Raw genomic sequence first — 12,313 nt, 5'->3', positions numbered from 1 at the left:
TTTGAACTTGAATAATATTGTTAATTCAGCACTATATACTACGATCAGTGATGATTTACATTGCAAAACTGTATTGCATTTCAAAAATCAGAAGTACCTATCACAACAACTCATTTCATACAAAAACACTCTCACAGTTGCAATTTAAGTAAGTAAGTAAGTAAATATTCTTTATTGCACCAACAATAAAATTATACACTTTACATACATGTCAATAGAACCAGGTAATAACAGGCGGTCTTATCGCTAAAAAGCAATCTCTTCCAGACAACCTTTAGGTAGCAGGAAATGTAGAACTCATACAAAAGTCAACAGGTGGTGCAAGGAGCTAAATTTAGAGACTATTTAACACAAACACACTTGCTACATACTACTTATATAAGTAAGTATTAAAACAATACCTAATACACAAATAAATATACAATATATAAAAAAGCAAGTTAAGGCAGAGATAGAAAGTATAGTTTCAGCTGATTTTTGAAAATGGGTTGAGATTTACCTAATCTTAATTATTATTCTTTATTCAATTTAAGTTGAATTATTTTTATGCGACTAAATTTTAAGTGAAAATACTGAATATAGCGGGTGCCGGTTTTACTTTTTAATTATTGTTATTTTTCTGTTAACTACAGCCAACGTGGCAATGATAGTTTCATTCAGGAAATAATTAAAAAAATGTTGTAGTGAATTATTGTAAATATTTTATTTATATACTTAATATCAAATAAATATTTACTTTTTATTGTTTCATAATATTTTTTGGACGTAATAAACGTGAGAGTCAGAATGGCGGGTGTACCTAAATAAAATCAAATGAAAAGCATACCATATTTTTGTACCTAATTTGTACTATTTAGTACCTCCTTTAAAAAAAATTTTACCTCACGGTACATAAAGTTATCATCAAAAAACAGGTCACCCGCTATCCTGACAGTCAGAATGGCGGGTGTACTTTATTACGCTATGTTCCCGTGGTTTTTGATAAAATCTATAAATGCCAAATTTTTATACCTTTTTTGTACCTTTACATTCAGTTATAATATGAGCCATTTTATTTGTGGTTTCCAAGTTATACTCATTTTATATTTTGCTTGCTATTACAATTTTGCAGGCGTTATAATTTAATTTTTAAGAAAAAACGCTAAGGTACAATTATTTTAATTACGCCAGGATTTAGTACCTTTAATGTTTAATATGTTAAGTTCAAATGACTCAGAAAATCATGTCTTAGAAAAGAGCAGGCGCAATTTCAAAGAAATATTCCTAAGAAAAATCATGCACTTAAATGTTCGTTTTACACTCTCTAAGGAATAAGGGCTCTTAATCAAATAAAAGATTAATTAAATAAATCATTACTGTTGCTCCTAAAACCACTGAGGAAACAGTAGAGTACGTTTGTACGGAGAAATGACCACTCCTGTTGCCTCTTAAGCATGGATCCTAAATCTCCGTGATATAAGTATGCTACATAATACAAAAAAAATGACGAAATGAAAAATGGCGAGAAATCGTACGCGTGATGTCAGCAGTTTACCATGACACTGATTTACCATGTTTATCAGTTTACCATGGCAAAGAGTACAACGACAAAGAAGAAGAAGAATAAATAATTCTCAACTGATTCTCGTGCAATTTTGTAAGCGGGTTCATTAGCTACATATATTTTTTCTGTCGTTTCGGTTTTTGGAAATTGTTCGATATGGTGGAAATTAGCGTAAAGGACTTAAGTGCCATTACGGTCTATGGCGCTTAAGACCATTGTGAGTACGCTATGAAAATGACTCAACGAAGTATCTTTTTGTTTTTGCATGCTTCATATCGATCTTGTCGCGAGGAATACATTTCACAGAGCCACTAGTCGTAGTCATAGTAGAAATACATATGGTACTTTGCATTTTTCAGCAAAGTAAGGACATCATCGATATCCCCCAATTAAGAAGTATAAAACTCATCACAAAAATATTCCGACAAACACGCAAAATTTGCGGCTTTTATTTGATTCATCGCCGCCAACAATCAATGAAAAACATTTACTTGCATGATTTTTCTACGGAAGATTTCTTTGAAATTGCGCCTGCTCTTTTCTAAGACATGTTTTTCTGAGTTATTTGAACTTAACATATTAAACATTAAAGGTACTAAATCCTGGCGTAATCAAAATAATTGTACCTTAGCGTTTTTTCTTAAAAATGAGATCGATAACGTGAAAAATTATAACGTCTGCAAAATTGAAATAGCAAGCAAAATATAAAATGAGTATAACTTGGAAACCACAAATAAAATGGCTCATATTATAATTGAATGTGAAGGTACAAAAAAGGTACAAAAATTTGGCATTTATAGATTTTATCAATAACCACGGGAACATAGCGTAATAAAGTACACCCGCCATTCTGACTGTCAGGATGGCGGATGACCTGTTTTTTGATGATAACTTTATGTACCGTGAGGTACAATTTTTTTTAAAGGAGGTACTAAATAGTACAAATTAGGTACAAAAATATGGTATGCTTTTCATTTGATTTTATTTAGGTACACCCGCCATTTTGACTCTCACTAATAAACGTGTGATGGGATAAAAAATATATAAAGTTTTTGGACATCCAAACTCTTTGGTGTCGATGTATGGATTCACATTTTCACCACACCAACTGGTTAAGGCCTTCTTGATTGTGAAATGTGGGGCAAAGTAATCAGATGCTAATTTTAAGTTGTTTCCTTCTGTTAGCTGCTGGAATTAACTTTTAAATAATGATTTTGAATGATACATTTTTTATTATGTTCACTTGGATCTGATTTGGTTTGATTTTTTTGGTACTGGTGAAAAATGATGTGTTGTGCCTTGAAACGCTCGCAACGATCAAGATTCAACTTCTCGAACCACTCGATGTGCTCGTGGTTCAATTTTGGGATCTTTCGCTTGCTAGGGTATCAATATTAGCACGAGCGGTTAAACAATAACTTTGCAATGTATCACTACTTCGCAAAAAACTATTTTGCGAATGCTAAACAGCTACGTAAAGTAGCACTCTTTGAGCATATGTATTAAAATAGTTATTTACGATACAATTGCGAAAAATAGGAAATTCGTAACGAGTGGCGAATTACCTATTTGCACATGTATCGTACAATGTTTTACAGTACATATGACCCTTTAAATTTTCGACGTAGTTACATAATGTGCTAATATACGTACTAGTGCGGAAAAGTAGCACCATATATACTGTAATAGTACATTACGATACAAGTGCGACAAATAGGAAATTCGAAACGATTGGCGATAATTTAAAACACGACCGAAGGGAGTGTTTTTAATCGACACGAGTTGCGAATTACCTATTCGCACATGTATCGTACAACGTTTTACAGTACATATGGCCCTTTAAATATTCGACACAGTAACGTAATATGCTAATTTTCGCACTAGTGCATTAAAGTAGCACCATATGTACTGTAAAATATCTTTCTACCACAATATAGGCAAGGTAATTAAATATTGCTTATTCAGCATAATAGTCGAAACATTTCTTAATATTTTGGTGTATAATTTGATATCTCATCTATTACAGTTTTCTTTTACTTCCGATACTATCTCGCCAGTAAACATACCATTTTCGGGATCTCTAACATATTAGCATACATCGGGGTTTTTGGTTCGGGAATGTTTTACACTAGCCAAAAAACAGGTAAAAACTATAAAAACCGATACTATTTTAATATTTCTAAGCGCATTTGGAGCTTACTGTCTATTTTTAATTCATAGTTTGGTAATTATTTTACAATAAACAAAGTTATAAATACACGGAAACATTCCCGTACCGAAAACCCCGATTTATGCATATTAGTAAACATAACATATTAAATGACTGAAAAACACAGAAGGCTATTTAAATATTCTCAATTTATTTTATTTTAATTCATTATAGTATAGTTGTTTAATAATAGTAGTTTATGTGGTTGCTACATAATAAAAGGCATTAAAATACAGTACTTTCTATGATATATTCACTAACCCAAATTATAGCCAACGTTGGGGCATCGTTGCTCTCTTGGCGGAACTCGCGCATATGTGGTGACGTCACCGAAATATTTATTTCGCTCATTTTACACGAAACTTTTGCTATAGTTACATTAAAAATAACAAAACATGATCAGTTTTGCGCGCGAACGCGACCGCGAACGGGAGGGTGAGCGTGCGCAAGTGCACCACAAAATAATGTCGTTATCATTGTCGAAAACGTTAAAATGTGCGAGGTGCAATCTGTGCGTGTCCGAGCTTCTAACTTTCGTGCAAAATAAATCTGGTCTCATGGACAACGAAAGTATGAAGCGTATATGTCTCTCTGCGTTTAGTCAGGCGGAGATAAGTGAGGCAAAAAGTTTGCTATTTGATGCCTTAAATGACAAAGGGAAAAAGAAGATCGTGAGAAGGAACGAAGGTAAAACTGAAAGGGACCTCGAAGACATAATGTTAGTGTTCAGGGACGTAGAGGGCGAGATGCTACCAACGTTTGTGGCGAGAGATCTTAACAAGTTGCCGGCGGTGACCTTTGATTTTTTAGATGCATCATCGCTTTTAAAGGACGTCGTGAGGCTTAAACATGAAGTGCAGGAAATAAAGAGCACCTACGCTACAAAACAGCAAGTGGAGGACCTAGTAAAGAAAGGGCAACAAGATAAATATGAGTCAATAATGCGCGGACAAGTGAATGTGAATACGAAACGCGGTGGGTACATGCGAAATAGCGGCCCGATGGGTATAGTGCCACTAGCGGACGGGTCAACGCCTAACCGGCAGGGCAATGACCGCAGTGATACGATAAGTTCGCAGCAAGGTCATGAGTCAGTGCAGATCGTATGGCCGGTAAGAGAGTCGCCGCCCTTGTCGCACACAGGGAGCGAGTTGCAGTTATCTCCCGCTCGCGCAACACCGCCGAGTCGAAATATAGAGGAACCGGTCAATGAGAGCAAAATGATCTCGACTGTATCGGAAAGCCATAAGGTTGAAAATCAAGTGTGCCGGAATAATGACAGTAGAATTAAGGATCAGGCGGAAGTAACAAGGATACCTGTATGCGAATCCGAGTCGAGTAAGCAAACGTTTGCAGATTTATTAAACAATGGCAAGGAATGGAAACAACCAGAAGTGGATAGTGAATGGGAATTGGTACAAAGGAGAAAACTCAGAAATAGATTCATAGGCTGTAAAGGCAATGCGGAACCCAGCTTAAATGTAAAATTTAAAGCCGCGGAGGACAAGGTGCCATTGTTTATTTATAATGTGCACAAAGACGTGTCGGAAAGCGACATTAAGGAGTACATTTATCAGAAAACGAAACAAAAGGTGTCTTTAGTACGGGTTAGAATGCGACGCCAAAAGGACTATCACTCGTATAAAATGTATGTATCGAATGAGAAACTAGATATCTTTTTAGATCAAGCACTGTGGCCAAAAGGGGTTTATTTTAGGCGCTTTATATCGGTAAGGGACGGTAAGGAGGAGCGTGCTAAACAAAACGGTGAGAGAGGAATTATAGGAACTAACGTACAAAATGAGTAGTAAAATAATTAGTTTTAATTGTAAATCCCTTAAAAGGTCAATGGAAGGAGTGAGAGAATTGTGTGAGATGGCGGATATTATTTTATTGCAAGAGACATGGTTGTTAGATCACAGTTTACCGTTGCTTGGGACCGTCCATAGTGATTTCGCGTATACTGGGACATCAGCGGTGGACTCCGGGGCAGGTTTGCTGACGGGACGGCCGCACGGTGGTGTTGCGATACTTTGGCGGAAATCAGCATATTCTAGTGTATCGGTTGTGAAGTGCAATAGTGTGCGCCTAGCGGCAATTAAGTTGCAAATGACCCAATCGGCAGCGCTAATATTTAGTGTATATATGCCAGTGAATGCGCCTGAGAACTTGCCGGTATTTACAGAATGCATGGGTGAAATAAGCGCTATAAGTGAGGACAATCCAGACGTTGAAGCGGTCTACATCTTAGGGGATTTTAACGCGCACCCAAATGAGCTTTTTTGTAATGAGATGCTACAATTTTGTGAATCACAAAAGTGGAGTTGTATATATCTAGAAAGATTGGGCATAGGCGCTGAGACATATACATTCACCAGTGAAGCCCACGGGTGTAACAGGTGGTTAGATCACTGCATCGTCACAGAGGCAGCCCGGGAGACAGTGCGCAATGTTCAGGTAAAATATGACGTGTATTGGTCTGACCACCTACCGCTTGTTATTGAATGTGACCTAGATAAGTTACAAATTAAATGTATGCATAGTTTACCGAATCAAGAGGGGGTACGTTGGGGTGAAAGGCAGGACTCGCAAGTGGAGCAGTACCACACAATTTGTAACAGCAAGTTAAAATTGCTTGACTTTCCAGCCGAGCTAACGTCGTGTGCGGATAATCACTGTAATGATCCGGAACATAGAGTAGTGTTAGATAAAATGTATGACTCAATAATTACCACACTAACGGAGGCGGCAAGAAAGTCAAGCAAGGTAACAAAGGAGAACAGGGGTAAGAGGGTAGTTGGATGGAATAAATATGTGGCGGAAGCGCATAAGGATGCTAGGCAAAAGTTTTTGTTATGGATATCTGCGAATAAGCCTAAACAGGGCCCGGTTTACCTTGAGATGTGCGAATCCAGAAAGCTTTTTAAGTCTAAGCTTAAGTGGTGTCAGGACAGGCAAGAACAAATAAAATGTGATATTCTTGCCTCGAACCGGACTGCGAAAGACTTCAAAGCGTTCTGGAAAAACACGAGTAAGTTTAGAGTGAAATCGTGCGTCCCTGTGAGCGTGGCGGGAGAATGCGATAGAAAAACAATTGCTGATAATTTTAGCAAGGCGTTTAGGGTAAGTCCGCGTTTCGAACCAATATGCAGGGCGGGGGTGGGCGATGCTGAGACTGTCATGGGAAAATGTTCAGTAAGATTTACAACTAAAGAAGTTAGCAATATCATAAGATCTATGCAAAGGGGTAAATCACCGGGATATGACGGTCTCAGCATTGAGCATCTCCGGCATGCTGGTGTTCATCTGCCACACGTCTTAGCGATGTTCTATACAATATGCCTTGGACACGCCTATCTCCCTTCACAACTCACCCGTACAGTGGTCATCCCATTAGCCAAAAACAAAACCGGGGACCTATCAGACATGGGTAATTATAGGCCGATCTCACTAGCGACAGTGCTAGCGAAAGTACTCGATGGCTTGCTTAATGCACAACTTTGCAAACATGTCAAATTGCACGACGCACAGTTTGGATTTAGGCCAGGTCTGTCTACTGAAAGTGCAATCTTGTGCCTTAAGCAGGCTGTCAAGTATTACAAGGACAGAAACACGCCTATATATGCGTGTTTTCTGGACTTCTCCAAAGCATTCGACCTGGTTGTTTACGATAAGCTTTGGAGTAAGTTGGAAGAAACCAGCCTACCCAAAGAGTACATAGCGATGCTAAAATACTGGTACAACAACCAGGTCAACATGGTGAGATGGGCAGGGGTTGACTCTGAAGAGTATAAACTTCAGTGCGGTGTGAGACAGGGGGGGCTGTCATCCCCTATCCTGTTCAACCTGTATGTGGACGAGTTGATTGGCAGTCTCAGCAGGCAGCATGTCGGATGTCACATAGGCGATACGTGTTTCAATAACATAAGTTACGCGGACGACATGGTCTTGCTGGGACCGTCAATTGACTCTTTAAGACATCTTGTCAAGCTGTGTGAGGGCTACGCGCAACAGCATGGTCTCATATACAATGCGTCTAAAAGTGAGGTACTCATTTTTAAGGCACGTAAATATAATGTCAACAACAGGCCTAGGATCATGCTGGGGGGAGTAGCCCTTAAAACAGTTGTTAAGGTTAAGTACCTAGGACATATGATCACGGAAGATCTACATGATGATCTAGATGTGGAAAGAGAGAGGAGAGCGTTGGCAGTACGAGGAAATATGCTCGCCCGCAGGTTTGCACGCTGTACACAGGAAGTAAAGATAACACTGTTCAAGGCTTATTGCCAGTCGTTTTACACGTGCAGCCTGTGGGTGAGGTTTACACAAAAGGCATATAACACGATACGTGTGCAGTACAACAACATCCTCAGAATGCTGCTGAAGCGACCAAAGCACTGCAGTGCCTCTGGCATGTTCGCAGAGGCAAGGGCAGATGACTTCTTTGCAATTAGGCGCAAACGAATTGCCTCTCTGCTGAAACGTGTGCGCGGTAGCAACAACAGCATGCTGAGGACGTTGGCAGAGAGACTCGACTGCCCGCTCACTAAATACTGGGTCGGTGTGGTGATTGGGAGGGATAAGTAGGGTTAAGCCTCTTGGTGAGGTGGTAAGGTAGGGATTAGTTTGTAGTTAATTAACATAGAGAATAAAATAGCTATTAAGATTTTTACTAATATCGCTATGGATTTTTTTTTAATGGTCCGAAATAAACAATTTTTATTTTTATTTTTTATACTTAAGACTAGTTAAAAAATAAACTTTACGTCAAATGGCGGTAAATGAAAACTTTTTTCACGCATGTCACTCAGACGTGTTTTTTTTTTTCTAATTCAGAGACAAAATAGAGAGAGAACCTATTTCCCCATCATTCGATACAAAGTATCATCCGAGATATGTCAAAATTGTATGCAATTGACATTTCAGAACAAAAAGGCATCTCGACTGATATTAGAATAGAGGTGAAATCGAATTGCTTTTTTTTCAGATATGTTCCAGATCTGAATGTCATAACTCATAACCAAATCGATTTTGATGTAGTTATCAAGCAATAACTACATTATCACAGATAAGGAATTTGTTGTTACAAAACAGTTTATCGTAATGTTGGCCATTATTTACGGATTTTGAAGGCATCATAGAGGGTTTATGATATGTGTGTAGATAAAAATATTCATATAATCGTATAGTATAACATTTCAGTAAGCGAACTATTTGAGTTTACATTCGTCTCAAAACTTATGAAGAGACGAGGTAACATGATATTATAAATCATTAAGTATTTGCATTTCTGTAATTATGTAGGCGTTAACTGATGCTCTATATTATTACCTAAACATTCAAATAGTGTTATACTTATAGATATTTTGAATACAGACTTTCAGGAATAGTCTGTGACTGTCAGCGCCAAAGTGCAAAGTGATTTGCTTCGTTGTGTAAAAGGATTTTTAAGGATAAGGTTAACAGCAGGCAAACAAGGTAAAAACTTAATTTTTAATACAGTTGCTCAAAAAGTGGTACTTTTTGTGGCTGCGTAGCGTGCGAGAAGCTCAATTTCTCGAACTAGTGCTTTTTACTTTTTAGTTCCAAACTATACTTTCGAAACGCAGTAATTTTATATTAGATTTTTTACTTGGAAATTATGAAATTAAAAACGCTTACGAATACTAGGAGTATTTATTTTAAGTATTCATTAATATATAAATGACGAAAAAATATTAAGAATTTGCATTTTATAGCCTACTCTGTCTTAGGTATCTATGTATGAAATATTTACTTTCCTAAAAATCGTTCTTTGATTTGGCTGAATGATACAAGCATAGGTATGCCTAGAAAAAAAAGTTTAAAAGCAAATCAGCCCGCCCTTTTGAAATAACTTCTAACATTATTTAAACACATTAACGCATATAAATATATAATTTGGTACGAGAAGTTATAAAAAAATATTGAAAATGAGTGATTCAGACATTGATATGACACCACCAGACATTCGTGCTAGAGCAGCAATTGCCAATGACTGTGTTATTCCAGGAAAATCTAAAAACCAATATAATGCCGTCTATGTAAAATTTATCGAGTGGAAAACCTTACATAACGCAAAGTCTTTTTCAGAGACTGTTTTGATGGCCTATTTTCAAGAGCTGCCTGAAACCTATCGGCCATCAACATTATGGTCAAAATATTCTATGTTGAAAGCTGTTATAAAGTTAAAACATGACATAGATATAAAAACTTACACCAGATTGACTGCTTTCTTAAAAAGGCAAAGTGCAGGATTTCAGAGTAAAAAATCGAAGGTACTAACAGCTGAACAAATTGAGACGTTTATTAATGAAGCTCCAGATCAGCAACATCTAGCTACAAAGGTATAAACTTAAATATAAATCTAATAAAATATGTACACAATTTAAGTAAATTAACTCTAAAAATAAAGTAGGAAGTTAAAAAAAATAGAATGAAATAAACAATTGTCTTACAATAGTTACAATATATAATAAATATGTAACTTTGTTCATAGGTTGCTCTTATATTTGGAGTCTGTGGCGCATGCAGACGCGAAGAGCTCACAAATGTATCAGTAAAAGATATAGAAACACATGGGGACATACTTCTTGTCAAAATACCAAATACAAAAAATAAAATTCCCAGGTCCTTCACTATTGACGGCCCATTTGCAGAAATAGTCAAGAAATATCAGAGTCTGCGGTCTTCTAAGGGCAAAAGTGACCGTTTCTTTCAGAATTTTCAAAGAGGAAGGTGCACTGCCCAGGTAATAGGCTTAAACAAGTTTGGGAATATGCCGAGAGATATCGCTCAGTACTTAAATTTGCCTGATGCAAATCTTTACACTGGACATGCATTTAGGAGAACCTCTGCTACATTACTTGCCGACTCAGGAGCTGACATAACAACTTTGAAGAGGCATGGAGGTTGGCGGTCAAGTAATGTAGCAGAAGGATATATAGAAAACTCCGTTGATAACAAATTAAAAATTGGAAAACAAATTGCAAAATCAATTAATGTAAAGCCGCAAGAGCCCACAGAATTTTCTTCATCCACATTCCAATCTGGTCTTAATGTACCTGTTAATACTGAACCTCAACCAGGACCGTCACATGCTAACAACACTTTGGTTACACCCAGCCCTGTTAACCAACCAGGACCGTCACGTGCCAACAACACTTGGATTACACATAGCCCCTCTAACTTTGACCCACAGGAATTATCACAACAGCTGGAACCTGAAAATACACCATGCCTGACTAGTCAGACACTTAATTTACATGGAAGAACTCACAACATAACTATGAACTGCACTAATTGTACCATTAACTATAATTATTACTGAAAATAAAATATTTCTGATATCAACCTTGTTTTAATACAAATATATATTTTTTTAATTCTCATTTAATCACAAAAGCAAGTAATTATATATAATAAGAATATAGTTCTCTTTCCATAATGTTAAACATAATCATCATTTCTTCTAAACATGGTCATCAACGTGGCACTTGAGCAGCAGTTGTATGTACATAGTAATTGACTGGTTGACTTCCTAGGAGCCACTTTGAGTGAATATTATCCTTCCGCCAATTTGTTAGGGACCTGCAAAATGTTAATAATTTAGTAACATTTATAGATTTCACCAGCTTCTTGTTCAAAAAATAACCTTAAACATAACTAATAATGTGATTTAATGTTTCTTTTACCTCTAATTATCCTTGAAAGTCTTCAAATATTCAAACAATTCATGATATTTTAGTTGTAAACGTGTCCTTGGTCACATGTCGCAGATCACAAATTTGGCACTAAAACTCTTGTTGCATGATCTGTTTCTGTTTGTTGATACTGTAATGTCTTGTACTTCTGTTTTGATAATGTTAAAGGTTCTAATTAATGTCGTTTCAGTATTATAATTAATTATATGCATTCAATTTAGTTTCTCAACTCGAGGCCGATGGCGCTGATTCCAATAGTATGTTGTCACTGTCAGTGTCATTTGTAAAGTATGGGTTCGTTCAAAAATAACTTCGAAGCAAGCATATTTTATCGCAATGATATATTATTTTTTATTATTTCGCAACTATATTAAAAAACGTCGTTTACAACTAGTGTGAAATAGAATGTCTTTTTACCACTAGTACCGACCGAGGTACTAGTGGTAAAAAGACATTCTTTTCACACTAGTTGTAAAATGTACTATAATAATATCATGGCTGTGCCGTACGGTCCACTATCAGTTTTATTTGTACAAGATGAAATAAAAAAAAAAATTGTGGAAGCCCTGTGTTCAAATGATGATATGAGAATTTATTTTGTATATATATTTTGCTTGAGTAATGGATGTAAATATCGTCTAAAAACTAAAACCTACTTGACAAGCCTTTTGAGAAATCTGTGTAGGTACGTACTACGTATTACGTAAGTGTAAGTTTAATAGTTACAACGATACAAGTGCGAAAAATAGGAAATTCGAAACGAGTGGCGATAAATTAAAACACGACCAAAGGGAGTGTTTTAAATCGGCACGAGTTTCGAATTACCTATTCGCACAT

General features: G+C 36.7%; 1 protein-coding gene and 1 long non-coding RNA gene across 2 annotated transcripts in view; both read left to right on the top strand.

Moving 5' to 3' along the window:
- Positions 1–12,313, top strand: part of LOC133515538 (apoptosis-resistant E3 ubiquitin protein ligase 1) — a 97,459-nt gene that overhangs the window by 30,280 nt on the left and 54,866 nt on the right. The window lies entirely within an intron of this gene.
- On the top strand, positions 9,113–10,439 carry LOC133534534 (uncharacterized). Its single transcript, XR_009802050.1, has 2 exons — positions 9,113–10,120; positions 10,273–10,439. It is a non-coding gene; the product is annotated as an uncharacterized LOC133534534 (long non-coding RNA).

This window comes from Cydia pomonella, chromosome 2, assembly GCF_033807575.1.
Source record: "Cydia pomonella isolate Wapato2018A chromosome 2, ilCydPomo1, whole genome shotgun sequence".
Classification (NCBI taxonomy): Eukaryota; Metazoa; Arthropoda; class Insecta; order Lepidoptera; family Tortricidae; genus Cydia; species Cydia pomonella.
This window is presented reverse-complemented; position numbering and strand designations above follow the sequence as displayed.